The 18236-nt window shown below is 48.8% G+C and overlaps 1 protein-coding gene across 1 annotated transcript in view; it reads left to right on the top strand.

Annotated features, from left to right (window-relative positions):
* The window catches only part of LOC147459827 (aminopeptidase P1-like), a 213488-nt gene that overhangs the window by 175552 nt on the left and 19700 nt on the right, over positions 1-18236 (top strand). The gene's annotated exons all lie outside the window — the stretch shown is intronic.

The raw sequence follows: 18236 nt of genomic DNA, 5'->3' as shown, positions 1-18236 counted from the left end.
TGTGCATTAGGGTTTCGGGCTGTAGGGGGCAGCACGCAGGGAAACTCTCTTTGGAGGGGATGCTGACAGATTGCAGTGCCACTGCAGCCAAGTGACACGCGAAGGCTTTACGATAGCAAATTTCATATGTGCAAAGGTTTTTAGCAATAAAATTCAATAAGCTACGAAATCCCTCTTTGTCCCTCTCTCCATGTATGAGGGTTTTCTTGAAACCTGGAGTATATCCACGATTGTGCCTATCTTCAAGTTGGGAGATCCTATGCTTCCCTGGAATTACCGCACCATCATGGTTGGTCACACTCTGGCTAGGCTATATGCATCAATTCTTGAGCATGAGTTGAGTAGATGGGCAAAGAGAGAGGGCATAAGGGCAAGAGGACAGACAGGGTTCAGGAGAGGTTTCTCCACTCTTTATCAGATTTTGATGCTCAGAGCCATTATTGAGAAGGGCAGACACCATGGCAGGAGGATTTACTGTAGCTTTGTGGATTTCCCCAAAGCCTTTGATACAAGTTTAACGAGCCAGACTCATATGTAGATTGCAGAACATGAGCGTGCCCACAGAGCTGATTTGGGGGATTGTAGCTTTGTATAGGACAGTCGTAGGGCAGGTATGCGCTACTCAGGGCATGTCCGACATGGTTCACTCCACAATTGGGGTGAAGCAGGGCTGCCTCCTATCTCCGACTCTCTTTGAGATATATGTAGATGAGTTATCAGATTATGTACAGACAGAGGGTGATAGAGGTGCCCAGCCGGCAGGGCATGGATTCCGTTGCTATTATATGCTAATGATATTGTGTTGATCTCAGATTCTCCAGAGGGGATGCAATGTCATTTGGATGCATTGCATGTATTTGCACAAGACAGTGGATTGTCTGTGAACCTTGGTAAGACCAAGGTAATGGTGTTTAACACTACCGCGCAGTAGTAAGGAGGTCCGCCCTTGGTCGAGAGGCTGTGGAGTATGCAGATGCTTACACTTATCTTGGGGCGGTTTTCAATGGTCCAGTATTTTCCCTGAGATGTGCAGTTGATACGAGATTGACCAGAGCCTATGCAGCATTGGGGAGACTTGAGAGGATATGTTCGTAGGTTCAGTTCTAGGAACCTCGGACAAAGCTTTGGCTCTTTGACACTTCGGTCACTTCGGCCATGATGTACGGAGTGGAGATATGGGGCCCCTCAATTGATCATGATAGCAGAGCTGGCAATACTGATAAATGGAGATGTATGGAGAGGCCCTTGGTGTCTATGATTTCTCGGATGATTAGGGCCAAGGCCCCAGTATCATATGACATTGTTAGGGCGGAGCTTGCTGCTCCTCCATTGGTAGTGGTGGCACTCACTCGATTAGTTGCATTTATGCATAGCATGTGGGCTCTCCCTAGAGACAAATATGCTCAATTAGCACTAGAGTCTTCATGACAACTGGCATTGCAGGGAGATAGATCATGCTGGTATGCAAAGATGGCATCTTTTTTTTTTTCAACAAAAGATCCTTTCATTAGTTATTAGAAAAAACTGCTTAAACGGCTACATTGGACATCCTCCTATGTGTTGGAGTCTACAAATAGAGATAGCAGCAAGGGAGACTCTCCCTTGGTGCAGATGTGCAACTGAGCGGCTACAAGATGGGCTACATCATACAATTGGGGGGGGGGGGGGGGGGGGGGGGGGAGCCATTCAAGAGGCCTATAGTGCCACCGGGGGTGTCCAGTACAAAGATTGTAGAAAGAGCCCTTGCTCCAAGAGAGTGGAAGGCCTGTCGGCGTAGAATCGCGCGATCAGAGTCTCCCTGTATACGATCATACTCACCACACAAGGTGTGGATAGTCTCTTGCCAAATAGCTCGAACTGTCTCTGCTGGGAGCTCCTGTCGTCCCTCAAAAGCTCTGAAGCATCTAGCTCTCCAAATAAACCATAAGGTAAGGCTGCTCAGCAATTCCCAGCATAAATCTCTCTCCTGTGTCCATGCGGCTGTCCTGAAATCAGGAGAAGGGAACCTGCGAGGCTGGCCCCACGTGAACTGGATGGCCTGGCTAGCGGGCTCCGTTTCGTAGCTCAGGGCTTGCCCTGAGGTGGTGGACCAAGCTGCCGCTCCCCATGTGTACACCCCCTCCGGTGAGAGAGAGGTCATGATGCAAAGGCTCCGTAGCCAAATGTGTTGTGCCTGTGGACAGTCCCACAAGCAGTGCCGTTGTGTCTCTAGCTGATGACTGCAGCCGCTGCATGCCGACGGCAAGCCACTGTAGATCAGCCAGCTACCCACTGCAGAACCCGTGTTAGCAACTAGCCACTGGAATGTAGATATCCTGCGAGCCTGTGGACTAGCCCAGAGGCGGGTCCAAAAATCTGCTAGAAACTCTTGAGTCAACCCTTGCAAATGCCAGTGCTCAGCAGCTGTTGGGATAGCTGAGCGCCTCGCTGTCAGGATGTGCCGGCCTAATCTGATAGTATACTGGAAAAAAGAGGAGTGAGGGGTATCCATCGCATAAGGATCATGCCATAGCCACTCCCTTGGCCTGTATATCATCTCGCATAGTCTGTCCGCCTCTAAATAGGCTCAGCTACTCAAGTTGCATCTCCTCTGGTAAACTACTGAAGGCCTGCCACTCTCCAAAACTGCGTGCTCGGCCAACTGCTAAGGGGCCCCAAGCCAAGCGGGGGCGTGTGCCCAGCATATGCCCCTACTCTGTGCGGACTGCGGGACTCCAAATTAGAGGCTGTCTCGCCCGCTCCTCGTCGCATGAGGGTGGCCGCTGAGATAGGCCAGGGCGGAGGAGCTCCAAGATTGTAAGATACTCAATGCAAAAAGGTCCTCCCAGCCTCTACTCAAGCCTGTCCTCCTCATCTCTGTAAAAATTCACCTGATCTCCGGGGCCCATGTGCCGCTTGCTGGGGGAGCTCGAGCCTGAATCCTCTGAAAAAGAAGCTCCTTCCACGGCGCGAGGCCCGGAAGGAGTCCTCGTACTATGAGCTTCCCCAGAAGCGCTTTGCTCTGATCCACTGGGTCTATGATGCCTAACCCTCCCTTGGCCAAGGGAAGGGTGATAACTGCCCAGGCTACCTTCGCCCAGGCAGGCTGTCCATCGCGCCCAGACCACAGAAAGTTCTTGATCAGCCGCTGAACTTGGCCGATACAAGAACTAGAAAAAATTCAACAAGAGGTGATATACCACATAGTCGCCAGTAGAACCTGATTTGCCACCACAAACCGCCCAGCTAAAGAGAGCCTAGTGGTGCTCCAATAGAGTAACTTCTTCCGAATGCTCAGAAGAAGAGGGGCAATGTGCTGCTTGGGTGACAAATCCAAGCCGACCTGACATCCCAGATACCGCACCGCAGTGCAGGGGGGATCCATCTGAAACACGGTCGGGACTTCAAACTAGAGTAGGGGAGCTACTGATCCAAAAGGCCACTGTCTTGCGCCAATTGAAACCCAGTATCATGAGCAAACTCAGAATCCAGCAAGTCCTCCCCTCTAACGGGGAGCAGTATACCCTACAACCCAACCTCCTCAGCAGTCAGATACATGCTCAAGGCCTCTGCGAAGAAAAGGAAGAGGAAAGGTGCACAAAATCAACCCTGTCGTACTGATCGAGTCAACTCAAAGATAGGACCACGTCCTCCTGCCATCAAAACCTGACTCCGTGTTGTAGAGTAAAGGGTTGAGACACCCCGAATCCAACTAGCCTTAAAACCCATGCGAAGCATAGTCCCCTCCAAGAAACCCCAATCAACCCGATCATATGCCTTCTCAAAATCAAGAAGGAGAACAACCAATTCCTCTCCCAGCAACCGAGCCAGGGCAGTGGCCTCCCATAAGGTGAAGATGTTGTCAAGGATGCTGCGCTCCTTGACAAATCCAGTTTGTGTAGCATGAATCAAATCCCCAAGGAAGGGCTGGATCCTCAAACTCAGGGCCTTAGCTAAGACCTTGTAAATTGTGTTGAGGATCGTGATAGGCCTCCACTGCCGAATGTCGTATGTCTCACCTTCCCCCTTGGGGATAAGAAAGATCAAGCCTTCTGAAAATCTCTGAGGCATGGTCCCAGTATCCAAAATGTGTTGAAAGCCCTTCCGAAGCCCCGGCCCCAAAACATCCAAGTATCGCAAAAAGAAAGCAGGAGATAGTCCGTCCTCCCAGGACAACTGTGCCGAGGAAGGGCCCTCAAGGCATCTGCGAGCTCCAAGTTAGAGAGCGGCCCAGCCAGAGTAGCCCTCATGCGATCCATGACCCTCCTCTGCACATGAGCCCGCACTGTCTGCTTGCATGTCTCTCGTGCCTCCATGTGCGGCTCTGCTAAAAGCAACTTCGTGTAAAAGTGTGTAGCAATAGCTTGGATATCATCAGGCTCAGTCGCAACTGAGCCATCCTGGCGTCTAAGCTGGCGCACCCCTGCTTTGGAATGCCGAGGGCCATTGATAGCAAAGAACTCTCCTGTCACTCTATCCCCTAGCTGAGTCCACTGAGAGGCCTGTCTGTGAAAGTAGAACTCATGCCGAACCTCCTCAATCTCGATGACCTCCCGTTGGGCCTGACTCAACTGTGTCTCCACCCACTCACAGGAGGGCTGCTGCTCTTGAAGCCGCTGCAGTGAGGCCAGGGTGCGTCTCAGTCGGCGCTCTTGTGTCCACTGTCTTCTCAAGCCGTGCCAAAGCAGTCTCATGCATAAAAGAGCTGAGTGCAGTAATCCCATGGGCACACTATTCAGCTGCATCCAAGTCCATACTCTAGCTCTCCTGCAAGATACGCTCAATGTCCTCAGTAAGGCGAGCATCAGAGACTACCCTGTTTGGGATCCTCAACTGGAGGCTGGGCTCCTGGAGCGACTCCTCTAGGGCCAGGATGACTGGCGCGTGATCTGAGAAAGAGGTACCGGCCAAAATGCCAACAGCTCCACCTCGATCCCCATAGTGATCAGATACATAGAACCGATCAATGCGCGGAAGGTTAGTTCCTCCTTGCTGGCGATCTGACCGGGAGAAACTCAAGCTGCCCTGAGTGCACGAGAAAGCCTCATGCTGCCATACATCAGTGATCCTCAAAGTCATACATAGCCGCTCCCAAGCTGCCAGCTCTGCCCCCTGTACTGTCACACGACTGCCTCCCACCCTATCAGATGGGTCCTCAAGCATGTTGAAGTCGCCTCCAACACACCAATGGTCAACCTCGGGCAGTGCATCCGTGATGTGAGTCCAAAACTCAGCCCTGGCACTAGCATGGTTAGGCGCTTAAACATTGAGCACCCCTACGTGCTCAACGTGTATCCTTAAAGTGACATACTGCGCCCGACCGGGCACTCCGATCCACAATAGCCTGTTGCCAAGACTCTGCAATAGATATACATACACCACCTTGCCCTCCCACAGGGCCAAAGCTTGCAAACCAAAAAGTATCTCACTTGCCCGATAGAATCAAGCCAAATCTCCGAACCCTGCTCTCACTCAAATGGTGCTCCTGTAGCATCAAGATGTCAATACTGCCTCCTACCAAGCATCTTTGCAGCTCTTGACGAAGCTGACCTCTGTAATGCATAAACTGTGAGCCTCCAAGGCTCTGCACGTTCCATGAGATAATCCTCGTGGGTGACTGTTGGAAGTAGATGTTGTCTCAGCCATACCGCGAGCTTTCACACCCGGCTTGGACGGAGAATAATCCCCGTCCGACCGACTGCGAATCTGCCCACCCTGTGCTCCACAAGCACTGCAAACAACCAGCCAATGTTTGTGGCCCATGGCCTCTGCCTCGGTCTCGGAGAGAACATCCTCATCAATACATACATAACCAGGATCTCGTGCGAGGTTTGCCACTATGCGAACAACTAAGTGGCAAACCCCTGCGGAATCAACGCTCCCTGTGACCAAGAAGTGTGCTAGAGCCCAAAAGCAGCCCAGCACATCAGTGACCTCCAAATCACTAACATGGTGAGAGAACTCCGTTGCTTGGTTGTGTAGAGTCTCAATGGCACTGTCTAGAGTCCACTCTCTGTTACTGGAGCCACATAACGGGAAAGAAAAGGCTACTGAAGAGCAGGGTTGACACGTACGGTCACGTACGACGGGTACACGTACGAAGACGTGCGGTACTAATCAAACTAAAAAAAATTAGACGAAAGGTGAGGTAACGTACAATGCAAAAAAAAAAAATCATGCGTCTTACACACTACAAGAGAGACTAAACCAAGAAGTTTTCAAACTTAGAAGTTAGAACATGATAGATCATATGAGTCATGAGTACTCATGACATAGACCTTAGTACTTAGTACTAAATACTTGTAACTTAAGTCTTACAAGTTAGAACATGAAAGATCTGTCCATAGACATTATAAAGGGCAATGTCTGAAGAAAGAAGAATCATGATCTCCAAAGTGGTGGCGGCCATAGTAGATACGTTACCCGAGCCTCGCCGCACATAGGTCATGATTATTTGAGCCAATGTACACCTTGGGCTCTTGGTCAAATGCAGTAGAGATGCAAAACAATCCCACACCACAAATCGCCCGCGAAAAAAAAAAAAACCCGGACGAGTCCCGTACGGAATGTGGACAACCCTGCTGAAGAGTCAAGAACCCGTACGGTACGGTACGGAACGTCCCGTACGTCGAACGTGGACAACCCTGCTGAAGAGTCAAGAACGTCCTCTCCCCGTGCCGGAAATATCACCACATGAACTCTGATGGGTGCTGGCTCGTGCGGGCCCTCGACTCCAAATAGGCGTGTAAAGGAGTAGTCAAAGGCCGCACATCTCTGGCGCATGTCGAAGCCGACCAACCGACTGCAAATAGAAATGAGACGGGAAGCCCGAATCGGTACGGTCGCCCTCTTTGGTGGACGGCGAGAAAGCGCAGCCCCCAGAGAGGCGGCGGGGGAGGCGAAGCGGGGGGCGTGGAAGAGGGGGAAGGAGGTGGGGGAAGGGAGGAGGCAGAAGGTGGGGCTGACATCTCTTGACCCTCAGCTCGGCCGGTGGACTCCTGCTGAACGGGATTGAAACGGTTCCTCACGGGAACCCAATGCTGCTGAGCCGGAGCTGGCTGCAGAGTCTGCCTGGGAGGCAGGCTGCTGAGGCTGTCTCCCTCTGCGACGCCCCTATCCGGGCTGCCACTCAGAGTCCTCGGTGGAGTCGCCAGCGATCGAAGGCTGGGTTGGCTGAGGAGCTGTTGTGGCACAAGCAGTCTGCTACGGCTGAGGTGCTGCTGCGGCTGAGGGCGAGGTCTCCTGCAAGGGCCAGATGGCCAATCTGCCGACATATAAAACACTGATTCGGGAGCCCCGAATACTCAACCCTCTGATCTATCCATCCCCCGCCTACCAAAGGCAGCTGCACAGTCTTTGGCAAAGAGGCAATGTCTGGAAACAGTACTCTAACTGAAGGTAGCCCTGCAGCTCTGGCCACCACTGAAGTAGTTGTCGGACCAGACTCGAGAACTGATCCCACCAGTGAACCAATCCTAGATAGAAGGGGAAGATACTCCCGTTTGAGGCCAGTAACGTGAAAGAGGCGCACACGGTCAAAACCGTACTCCCAATGACTGAAGAAAGCCCGAGCACCCCGGATTTCCAGAGGGCTCATAGCTAAAACCTTGGCGACGCTCTGCGCAGACTCGAACTCGATCTGATAGTGTTCGCGGCCCAGGAGCTACACATCCAAGATCTTGCCCACATCAGCAAGAAACGGGCCTGCAAGAGATCTCGAATCTCCCCAGGACTGGGGCAGGTGCCAACAATCCAGCAGATGGTGGAGTGGGCGTGAAGGCGCTCCACCTCTTCTGCGAGGCTCGCGTCCGCTTCTGGCGAAAGAGAGAGCCTGATGGGGGTCTCCTCGGGGGCGGTCGAGGGGGCTGCATCCGAGTCCCTCTGAGGTGGGGCGGGAGGAGATTCCATCAGAGTCTGAAGCTGGGGCGAAGTCGATGGCGAGGCGAAGAAGAACCGGGGCGAGCAGGCGAGGGAGAGCGGGCAGCTTTAGCTTTCCTTTGCTTCCGAAAGTAAACCACACACGAACCAAAGGCTTGAAGAGAAAAACCTCAGCCAAAGAAAACCCGAGTAATGGCAGTAGTGGCAAAGGCGAAACAGCAGACGATTCAGCCGTCTCTCAATGCGAAAGGCGAGGGCGAGGTGGAGGAGTGGCGAGGGCGAAAAGTGGGCACGAGGGCGAGCTGGAGGGGTATCGCGAGGAGATGGAGGAGGGGTGGCGCGAGGGTGGAGGAGTAGCGATGGCGAAGAGGGAAGCGGGTGCGAGCAGGATGGTGCGAGTGCAGGCTTCAGCGAGCGCGTTGCTCTCCCTCAACTTGCTTTCTTTGCAGAGATGGCATCTTGGTTTCAGTTATATGGATTTAGTATGGATCGGCTACCCCCATTTCAGTACTCACTGGATGCACCTTCCATCTCCCTCACTAGGGCAGAGATTACCAAGCTCATTAAACAAGACTTGATTTAGCTGGATACAAAGAGGACATGGATACAGCCTACACATGAGTTGGGTACGAAGATGGTTTTCTGTAGAGAGCATCTTTTCCAGCTTACGAAGGATGGTTTTGTGATCAGACTAGGATACATGGATACTCATTTATCCCACGGGATACGATGTGCTATCGGTCAGATACACACATCCTCACATCAGCTAGAGATCAAGACAGGCATACACACATCCTCACATCAGCTAGAGATCAAGACAGGCAGATTTAGAGGAGTACCCACTAAGTCGAGGATTTGTCAGGTGTGCCAAATAGAGCCCGAGACAGAGCTACATTACATTTGTCACTGCCCAGTATACTATGAGATACGAGGCTGCTTTCACTATCTATTTAGAGGGGGTTTTGGACCACTTTCTAGAGTCATGAGATACCAGGATCAAAAATGCCTCAGATTATACTTACTGGAGATTCGCAGACACAGAGAGGACCTCTTGAAGAGGGGCACATTGAGAGAGAACCAGCGACAGCGGTAGATTACAGATTTCTTTCAGTCATAGACAGAGGAGTTCGAGCAGCCCCAACAACATAGCAGCACCAAAGGCATACTGCTTGATCGGGCGATAGAGATGGGGCTGTCCCGTCGCCCACGGATGAGGGGGCCCTCCCAACATCCGACGCAGATTGCGACAGAGGATCCATACCATACTGGCGCGACATAGAAGCCGTCCCGACAGAGTGCTTACCTGGAGGACATTGAACCTCTACAACCTTTTGGATACTGACGTCTCTACTGTCAGAGAGCTCCATTGTATCAGCCCACCACCACCACCCCCACAACCCCCTTCCCCCTTTGTATCAGCTTTCACTTCACCGCTACCCACTATTTTCGTTTTCAGTTCTTTGTGCTTTTTGTACCCAAACCTGGTATTAGATTCACCACATGTTACCTTTTGGTCTCATAGGTCATTTTGGCCTTTTGAAGACGTTAAAATTACATTTCATTTCATTTCATCATCTCTCTCTCTCTCTCTCTCTCTCTCTCTCTCTCTCTCTCTCAGGATAGCAGGACACAGACTACCATCACACAGTTTTTTCGACGAGCAGGGCCAGACCCCCCCACACTACCTACACAGAGTAGAGGGCTTACCCTTCTGCAGGCAGAGTCTCAGAGGGCACGTCGGAGACCGAGGCTCCCAGGATACAGGACACATGGGTGTCACCAGAGGGAGATCTCGAGGATACTAACCTTACACCATCAGTATCTAGAGCAGAGTCATGTACCAGCACCAGGAGATCCAGCATTCCAGAGATACCTGAGCAGGCCACCACCGATGTACCACATTCCCTACCCTACATATGTTGCTTGTTTTTAGATACCCTCCATATCATCTCATGGTGGTATCACCTTGCAGCCCCTAGTTGAGCCTGATGATGCGTGAGCACACCTCGACACGAGGACCCACACTATACATTGTACACCACATGCACCACCCTACCACACCCTTTTGCATAGCATAGGCTCATTTCAGTTTGTACCCTTTTTTTATTTTCCGATGCCTAGAGCATCAACACATGTATATGATATTGTCTCATAGGTCGAGTTCGGCCTTTCGAAGACGTTAATAAAGCTTTCTTTCTTTCTCTATCTCTCTCTCTCTCTCTCTCTCTCTCTCTCTCTCTCTCTCTCTCTCTCTCTCTCTCTCTCTCTCTCTCTCTCTCTCTCATTTCGCTCCATTTCACTTTAGCTCAATTCAGTTTCAGTGTTTCAGTTTTTTACACAGACATTGTATCAGCTTCACCATTTGTAAACTCTTTTGTCTCATAGGTAACTTTGGCCTTTTGAAGACGTTAATATATCATTTCATCTCTCTCTCTCTCTCTCTCTCTCTCTCTCTCTCTCTCTCTCTCTCTCTCTCTCTCTCTCTCTCTCTCTCTCTCTCTCTCTCTCTCTCTCTCTCTCTCGTTTGCATTCAGTCTTTGATCATTAGCGCTCGCAGTTGGCTGTGGTACCTTGTTCCCTTGTTGAGGGTTGGCATTGGTATACGAAGCGGTCACACAGCAACAGCCAGGATTCTTGCACGTTTCATCGAGCAGGGGTTTGGGCCGTGCTTGTCGCGGGGGGGGGGGGGGGGGATGGACCAATCAGGCGACCTCGGAGATGATGATATCTACGAAACCCCACCTAAATCAAAAGCAACTTTTAGGCGGAGGTTTTGCAAGAGCACACTATCGCCAGGTTCTGTGAGAGCAGAGAAAGTTTCTAGGGTAAAAGATGACTTAATTTTTGAGAAGGTGTAGGTGATGATTAAGGCGGAGCTGCCTTTTGAGGGATGACATTGAAAGAGATGTATGCAAATACGTAGACTTACAAAAAATCTATGTATGGAGATATGACGAAAGAATTGGACAAGGAGATGCTAGCGGGATGAGATACATGTACACATCATTGAAGGCCGAAATGCAAATGATTGTGAGGGTAGAAGTGAATGTAATGGAATGTGTGATGCAAAAAAGATTAGAGGGTGCACTTGCTGCATTTGAATCCTAGAAATAAAAAATGGAAGAAAGTGTTGGAATTAGGGTTGCAGAGAAACACAGAGCTTGGAGAAGACGAAGGAAGCTCAAGGCACACAATAGAGTGTATTACTTAGTGTGCAATGGAAAGATAGATAGCCCTAGAGTGATGGGCGTATATACAATGCACGGGGGAAAAAACCTCCTAAAGAGGGAAAAAATGCCCCGGCGGTCCTAGTGTGTTCACACACATCACTACCACATGTATATGGTAACAAATCCCCCCTGGAGTGATGCGGTGAACGAGAGCTGGCACATGAGTAAAGGGAAGTGCCATGCCCTGAGGACAGGATCAGTCCACAAAGGGGAGTAAGCCCAAAGCTTTGCGGAAAGCTTCAAGCTTCTCACGAGACAATGCCTTTGTGAAAAGATGTGCAAGGTTGTCCTGTGTTGGCACATAAGCCAAGCTGATCTCTCCTGCTGAGAGCCTCTCCCTGACATAGTGGTAATGCACCTCAATGTGCTTTGTGCGAGCATGAAAAACTGGGTTCCTCGCAACTGCCAATGCGCTCTGACTGTCAGTGTAGATAGTGTTGGCAGTGTCTTGTCCAACACCCAAATCAGCCATAAGGCGTTTGAGCCATACACACTCAACCGTAGTTGTGAAGACTGCCCTGTACTCAGCCTCACAGCTCGAAGTGGCCACAGTAGGTTGCTTCTTGCTCAACCAAGATATACATGAACTGCCAAGCATGAAACAAAAACCACTTGTGGACACTCTCGTGTCAAAACAACCAGCCCAATCTGAGTCCGAAAAAGCATGTAAGTCTGGCGGCAATGATCCCCCCTTGGGATAAAACAAGCCAAGATGTAAAGTACCACTAAGGTAGAGCGGAAAATCCTCTTGACAGCCTGCCAATGCTTAGACCCTGGGCTATGCATAAATCTGCTGACTTGTGAGACTGCAAACTGAATATCCGGCCTCGTGTTGCATACATAAATGAGGCAGCCAACAGCAGTTTGGTAAAGAGTGACATCAGTCGGATCACCAGCATCATGTAGACTCAACTTCAAACCTGTTTCCATGGGAGTGGCAATAGGTTTGCAATCCTCAAGTCCAAACTTACATAGCAATGTCTCTATGTAACTTTTCTGACACAAGGCAATACCACCATCACACTGCTGAAACTGTATACCCAAGTAATGATGCAACAGCCCCAAATCTTTCATCTTGAAAGTAGCATTCAAATCAGCCTTAAATTCAGCAATATGTCTCTCATTTGGTCCAGTGATCAGCAAATCATCGACATAAAGAACCACAATGAGAAGTACATCACCCTCACGCTTTACATACAATGTGCTTTCTGTTGGACTGTTACGAAAGCCTCGTTTAACCAAATGAGTGTCAGCTTTCTCATACCAAGCACGAGGAGATTGCTTCAACCCATACAAAGCCTTGTTACATTTGCACACTTTGTCCTCTTGTCCTTTTATGACAAAACCGCGAGGCTGCGTTACATAAACTTCCTCAAATATGTCACCATTCAAGAAAGCAGTAACAATGTCTGATTGATGTACATCCCAACCAAAATGAGCTGCCAATGCACATAGAAAACGCACAGTAGTCATACGACAAGTGGGAGCAAAAGTCTCTTCATAATCTATGCCTTTTTGCTGTGCATAACCCTTTGCAACAAGTCGAGCCTTATGGCGATCGATCTCACCATCCGGCTTGCGTTTCAACTTGTAAACCCACTTCGTATCAATGGCCTTTTTGCCAGGAGGCAAATCACATAAAGTCCATGTGTCATTTTCTATAAGTGCATCATATTCTGATTGCATGACAGCCATCCAATTTTCTGAATTTTGTGCTTCATCAAAAGACAGAGGCTCCTCAACATCATGTAAACTAGACACAGCCAAAGCATAACAATCTGATGCATAAGGTGCATGGCGAGAGCCTGAACGAGTACGACTAGACAAAGGTGCATCCAATTTACTGTCACGCAAAGTGTGCACCAGCCATTTTGGCATACCTCTAGCCTGCTCATTTTCAGCCCTTTCCTCATCAAGTACATCATGTACATCTGCATCAGTAATAGGCTGATCTAAAACATTTTCAGAACTTACATTCGTTTTTCCACCACTGAAAAGAGGCAACAAAGTGTCATAAATGTCCTGTGAGCTTACATTACTGTCTCTAGTACATGACAGCAAGGGCTGAACAGAATCTTCCACAAACACTACATCCCGAGAAACCAGAATACGTTTTGTTTGCGGATGATACAACTGTAACCTTTGCTTTCAGCACTATAACCAACAAAAATACATTTGACAGCCTTATCATCCAATTTTCTGCGCTGCACTTGTGGCACCAAAGCATATGCCAAACAGCCAAAAACACGCATGTGCTCAATAGAAGGCTTTCTATCATGCCATGCTTCATATGGAGTAATAGACTGTAAAGCTTTCGTAGGACACCTATTAAGTACATAAGTGGCACACATGATGGCCTCAAGCCAAAAAGAATGCAGTAAAGCTTGACTTTTGACCATACATCGTGCCATTTCCATCAGTGACCTGTTTTTCCTCTCAGCAACACCATTTTGCTGAGGCGTATAAGGCACTGTACATTGGTGTTTTATCCCACGACTTGCCCGAAATGCATTAAATTCATGAGACATATACTCCCCCCCTCGATCGGAACGGAGGGTGCCCATAGTACATTTCGAGACATTTTCAGCCATAGCCAGAAATTGTTTGAAGCATATAAAAACTTCGGACTTCGCTTTAAGCGGAATACCCATGCATGCCTGGAGTAATCATCAATGAAAGTCACGAAGTACAGGTCATTGCCCAAGGACGGAGTTTGCATGGGCCCACAAACATCACTATGCACAAGCTGCAACCTGCATGTGGCCCGAACTGAACCATCCTTTGGAAATTTAGAACGTTGCATCTTACCCAAAATACAGCCTTCACAAACATGTTTGACAGGTGCTTCAAGAGGTGGCAAAGAAGCAACCATATCAGATTTCTACAAACACAGCAAACTTGCAAAATTCAGATGACCAAAACGTGCATGCCAAAGTTTTGTATCTGAAATAGCCCTTGAATCTGCAACAGCATTTGCAAAGTTTTGTCCACACTTGTCATACAAAGTGAGCTTATACAGCCCATGGCACAAAAGCCCAGATGCAACAATTTCATCACCAAAACTGAGATCATGAACTGTACATCTGTCATCCACAAATTTGACTACAAGTCCAAGTCTGGCAAGTGCGGATACAGACAAGAGATTCTTCTTGATCCCAGGTACATAAAGTGCATCAACAAGTGTGAAGGAACTGCCATTAGCAGCAGTGAGCACAATCTTTCCAACTCCCTGAACTGGATAAGAGGCATTGTTGGCACAAGTGATTGAATTCCCATGAGGGACAGACTCGAGAGAGGTAAACAATTCACGATGTGAGGTAATGTGCTTTGTAGCACCACTGTCGAAATACTACACATGTGAATCTGCAACAACTGACAAGCATGCATCATGGACAGCAAGATTGTAAGTGCACTCTGCGCTAAAAGCCCATTCTGCATCAACATCAGCAACACAGTCTCCTTTCACAGAAGACTCAACAATGGCTGCATTTGTAGTGGAACCAACATTTGCAGTGGAACCACCCTCTTTCTTCTTAGCCTCTTTGGCCTTCAACTTAGGACACGACTTGATCAAGTGATCATTGGCTTTACAATAATGGCAACGCATCTTCTTTTTGCCCTTATCACCAGAATTTCCAGATGAATTGCTGCCAGTAGAAGCATTAGGAACATAATTTTTGCCACTCGCAGCAGAACCATAAGAAGTGGCTGCATTGCTGTTACCACCCTTTCTTTGAGAAGCAATAAAAGCCTGTTCAACTGCACGCTGTCTAGTCCTGTTTTTTCTAGACAATGACTCTTGCAACAGCAATGTGCATAATGCATCAAACTTGACAACTTCTGGATTTCCTTGGGTCATCAGTCTCCAAGTACTAGCAAAAGTCTGGTAGGAATCTGGTAAGGCATCAAGAACAGTCTGCACAAGGGAACTGTCTGAAATGACTTCATCTACAGAAATAAGCTACTCATTGATATCCTTGACACTAGCAAGAAAAGTGTCCATATCATCCTCCTCATGCATAATCTTCGACTCCAGCTCTTTACGTAGCAAAGCAATTTTAGCCTCATTGCGGCTTGCATAAAGACCTGCTAGAATATCCCAAGCCTGTTTTGCAGATTTTGCTGAACGGATGTGAGGAACAATGGTGCGCTTCACAGACAACGCAATCAATGCATGAGCCTGCGCATCCTTAACATCCCAACGAGCTTGTTCTGCCGTAGGCAAAACAACTCTAACAGCTGCAATCCTTGCAGCAATACCTGCAACATCCTCAACATCGTCTACATCCTTAGAACCAGGACGTACATCAATGCCCTGCACAATGTTTCAGACACCCTTTGACACAAGAACATGTTGCATCATATAAGCCCACATAGGGTAGTTGTCCCCATCCAACCTGTCCTCAGCAGCAAACATCTTGAACACATCTGTATTGTTGTTGTCAGCCATGGTAAATGCTGCACCTGATGTGAAAACTGCCCGAAAATAGGAGAAATGGAGCGGGAAGAACCTGTGCTATATAGCACAAACCGTAGAAGACTATAAGGCACCTGTTATGCAAAAAACAGCACTGACAGAAATTCTGCACAAAATGACGAAATAGCTTGTGCAGTACTGCCTGTAGTGGAAACGGAGGCCGAAATGAGCCCAAATCAAAATTTTGAGCAGACCAAGCTCTTCGACCCCTCCCAAAATATTTGTCGACCTTCGAACGCTCGCCAAAGCTCACTGAAATCGGAGAAAGTGAGCAAGCGTGTGCTGGAGCAGCTGGCGACTAACCCCGGGAGGACGTGACCTGCTCTGATACCAATTGTTGGAATTAGAGTTGCAGAGAAACACACACACAGCTTGGAGAAGATGAAGGAAGCTCAAGGCACACAATAGAGAGTGTATTACTTAGTGTGCAATGGAAAGATAGATAGCCCTAGAGTGATGGGCGTATATACAATGCATGGGGGAAAAAACCTCCTAAAGAGGGAAAAAATGCCCCGGCGGTCCTAGTGTGTTCACACACATCACTACCACATGTATATGGTAACAGAAAGCATGAATGAAAAGGATCCACTGATCAAAGCACTTAAGGGAGACCTCGCAGCTTGCAAAAATATCCCGAGGAGAACCCTTAATGATAAGGGAGCTTGAAAGCATTAAGGAGCAGGTGAAAAGTCTTGAGGAGGAAGAAGAGCGGAAGGCACGAACAACCTCTTCATGGGCGGAACACCTATTCAAAACACAAGAGAAGTTTAAAGTCCTCTCTCGTCCAGGTCTAGCCAAAGTAAGCTGGGTCTAGACCTCTCTCGTCCAGGTCTAACGAGGAGGTGGTCTAGTCACTCGCCTTGGTCTAGTGGAGTCTGGTCCAGTAAGTGAAGGTCTTCGTGCTCAAGGCTTGGGTGGGCTTGTGGTTACTACAAGGTAGTCAAAAGAGCAATAAAGCCCACTACTAAGTCCCCTAAAATAGTACCACAGGAAGCGTCAACCCTTGGTGCCAAGCAGAAGTCCACCAGCCCCATTACCCCTACCTTCTCCCTCAACGAGTTCTACACCTCCCCAATCACCCACATCAATAAGCTTCTCACCCACTGTGTTACAGCAAGCTTCAGTGCAACAAGCCCCTGCACAGACAGCCATGGAAGAGCTCACAAGTGTTCTAGCTAAGGTGAATATTAAGTTTCTGACTTTCAAAGGTCTCTCCACAGAGGATGCTGACGACCATGCCCGGAGGTTTGTTTCTCTCTGCAGAGGTCGTGGCCTCAACCGAGAAGATGCCTACTTAGTACTCTTCCCATCTACCTTGGATGGATTAGCAGACAAGTGGTACAGTCAGTTTGCAAAGAACCACTTTACTACTTGGGCTACATTAAGACAACAATTTTGTGAAGCTTTCAGACCAGGCGGTTTCCAAGAAAAGGTTCTGGATGAGTTGGCCTACCTGCTGCTTCTGCCCTAAGAGACTTTTGTAGAACTCATGACCCGAATGAAGTCTCTGGTCGCCAAGCTTCCTCGGCCATCAGGTGAGTTCATGGTCAAGAAATGGGTAGAGCTTCCAAAGACTTCTCAGCAAAAACTGAGAGAGAATCTCCAATTTGATGCCACCTTGGAGGAGTTTGTTGAAGCTGCTACTAGGATAGAGGGGGCAAGGAAGTTGTTTACCGACTCTTCTTAGGTAGAGACTGCCTCTGTACTCTTGGAGAGTCCATCTGACCCTTTGACTTCTCTACGTAGGGAACTTGAAGCCCTAAAACTACAACGTGCTCCTCAAGAGGAGAAATCAATCTCTCTTAGACAGGAGAAGTCCCCCACATCACGAGGCTTTGGATCAAATCAAGAGAGAGCTAGAAGAGCTTAGGTCTCAGCAGGAGACTAAGGCTATGATATGGTGCAGCTCATGCCGCTCTCCAGGACACCCTCCAAAGGATTGTGCCCTCCGTGCTTATTGCCACTTTTGCGAAAAGTCTGGACATGAAGAAAAGGATTGCTACTTTATCAAGGGATTGCGGCAAATACAACAAAGTCTCGGTCCTTCCCTCCAGCAAGGGCTAGCACCAACATCCAATATGGTTTCCCCCTATGGCCATCCAAATTACATGCCACCTTTGCTCAATACTTCTACTGTCCAAGGTATGTCAAGTACTTTTCCGTCTCAAAATTTTTATACCCATGCTACCTTAGCCCCTAAGAGCTTCTACACATCAGCCTCCAACTCCATGCCACAAGAGCAAAGACCACCTCGTCCCCCATTTCGTCCATCAAATAGGCCCATCTTATGCTACAGATGTGGAGAATATGGGCATTACCAAAGCAAGTGTCCTTTACTTGAAGGGTCTCCTCCTTGCCGTCATTGTCCAGAGTCTAAGGACCACTACAGTAAGGATTGTCCCAAGTAAAGGGCATCCTCATCTTCAGGCCCAACTCAAAACCGACAAGAATTCACATTCCCAAAGATCAATGTGATCGCAGTGAACACCATCCCTCAACCATCACGTGCTACTTATACGGCTAGGCCACAAGTGGGGGAGCCCGCTTGCATCCTCAATCGGGTACAAAGAGCAACTCTTGGTCTCAGCTTGCCAACAGGTCCATCTCGTCCATCTCCACTTCCACAACCTGACCCAACTGACGAGCCTTTCATTGGTGCTAAGAGCAGGCAA

This window comes from Adiantum capillus-veneris, chromosome 4 (genome assembly GCF_014529385.1).
Source record: "Adiantum capillus-veneris isolate H3 chromosome 4, ASM1452938v2, whole genome shotgun sequence".
Lineage (NCBI taxonomy): Eukaryota > Viridiplantae > Streptophyta > Polypodiopsida > Polypodiales > Pteridaceae > Adiantum > Adiantum capillus-veneris.
Note: the sequence above shows the minus strand (reverse complement) of the source record. Positions and strands in the feature narration are given on the sequence as shown.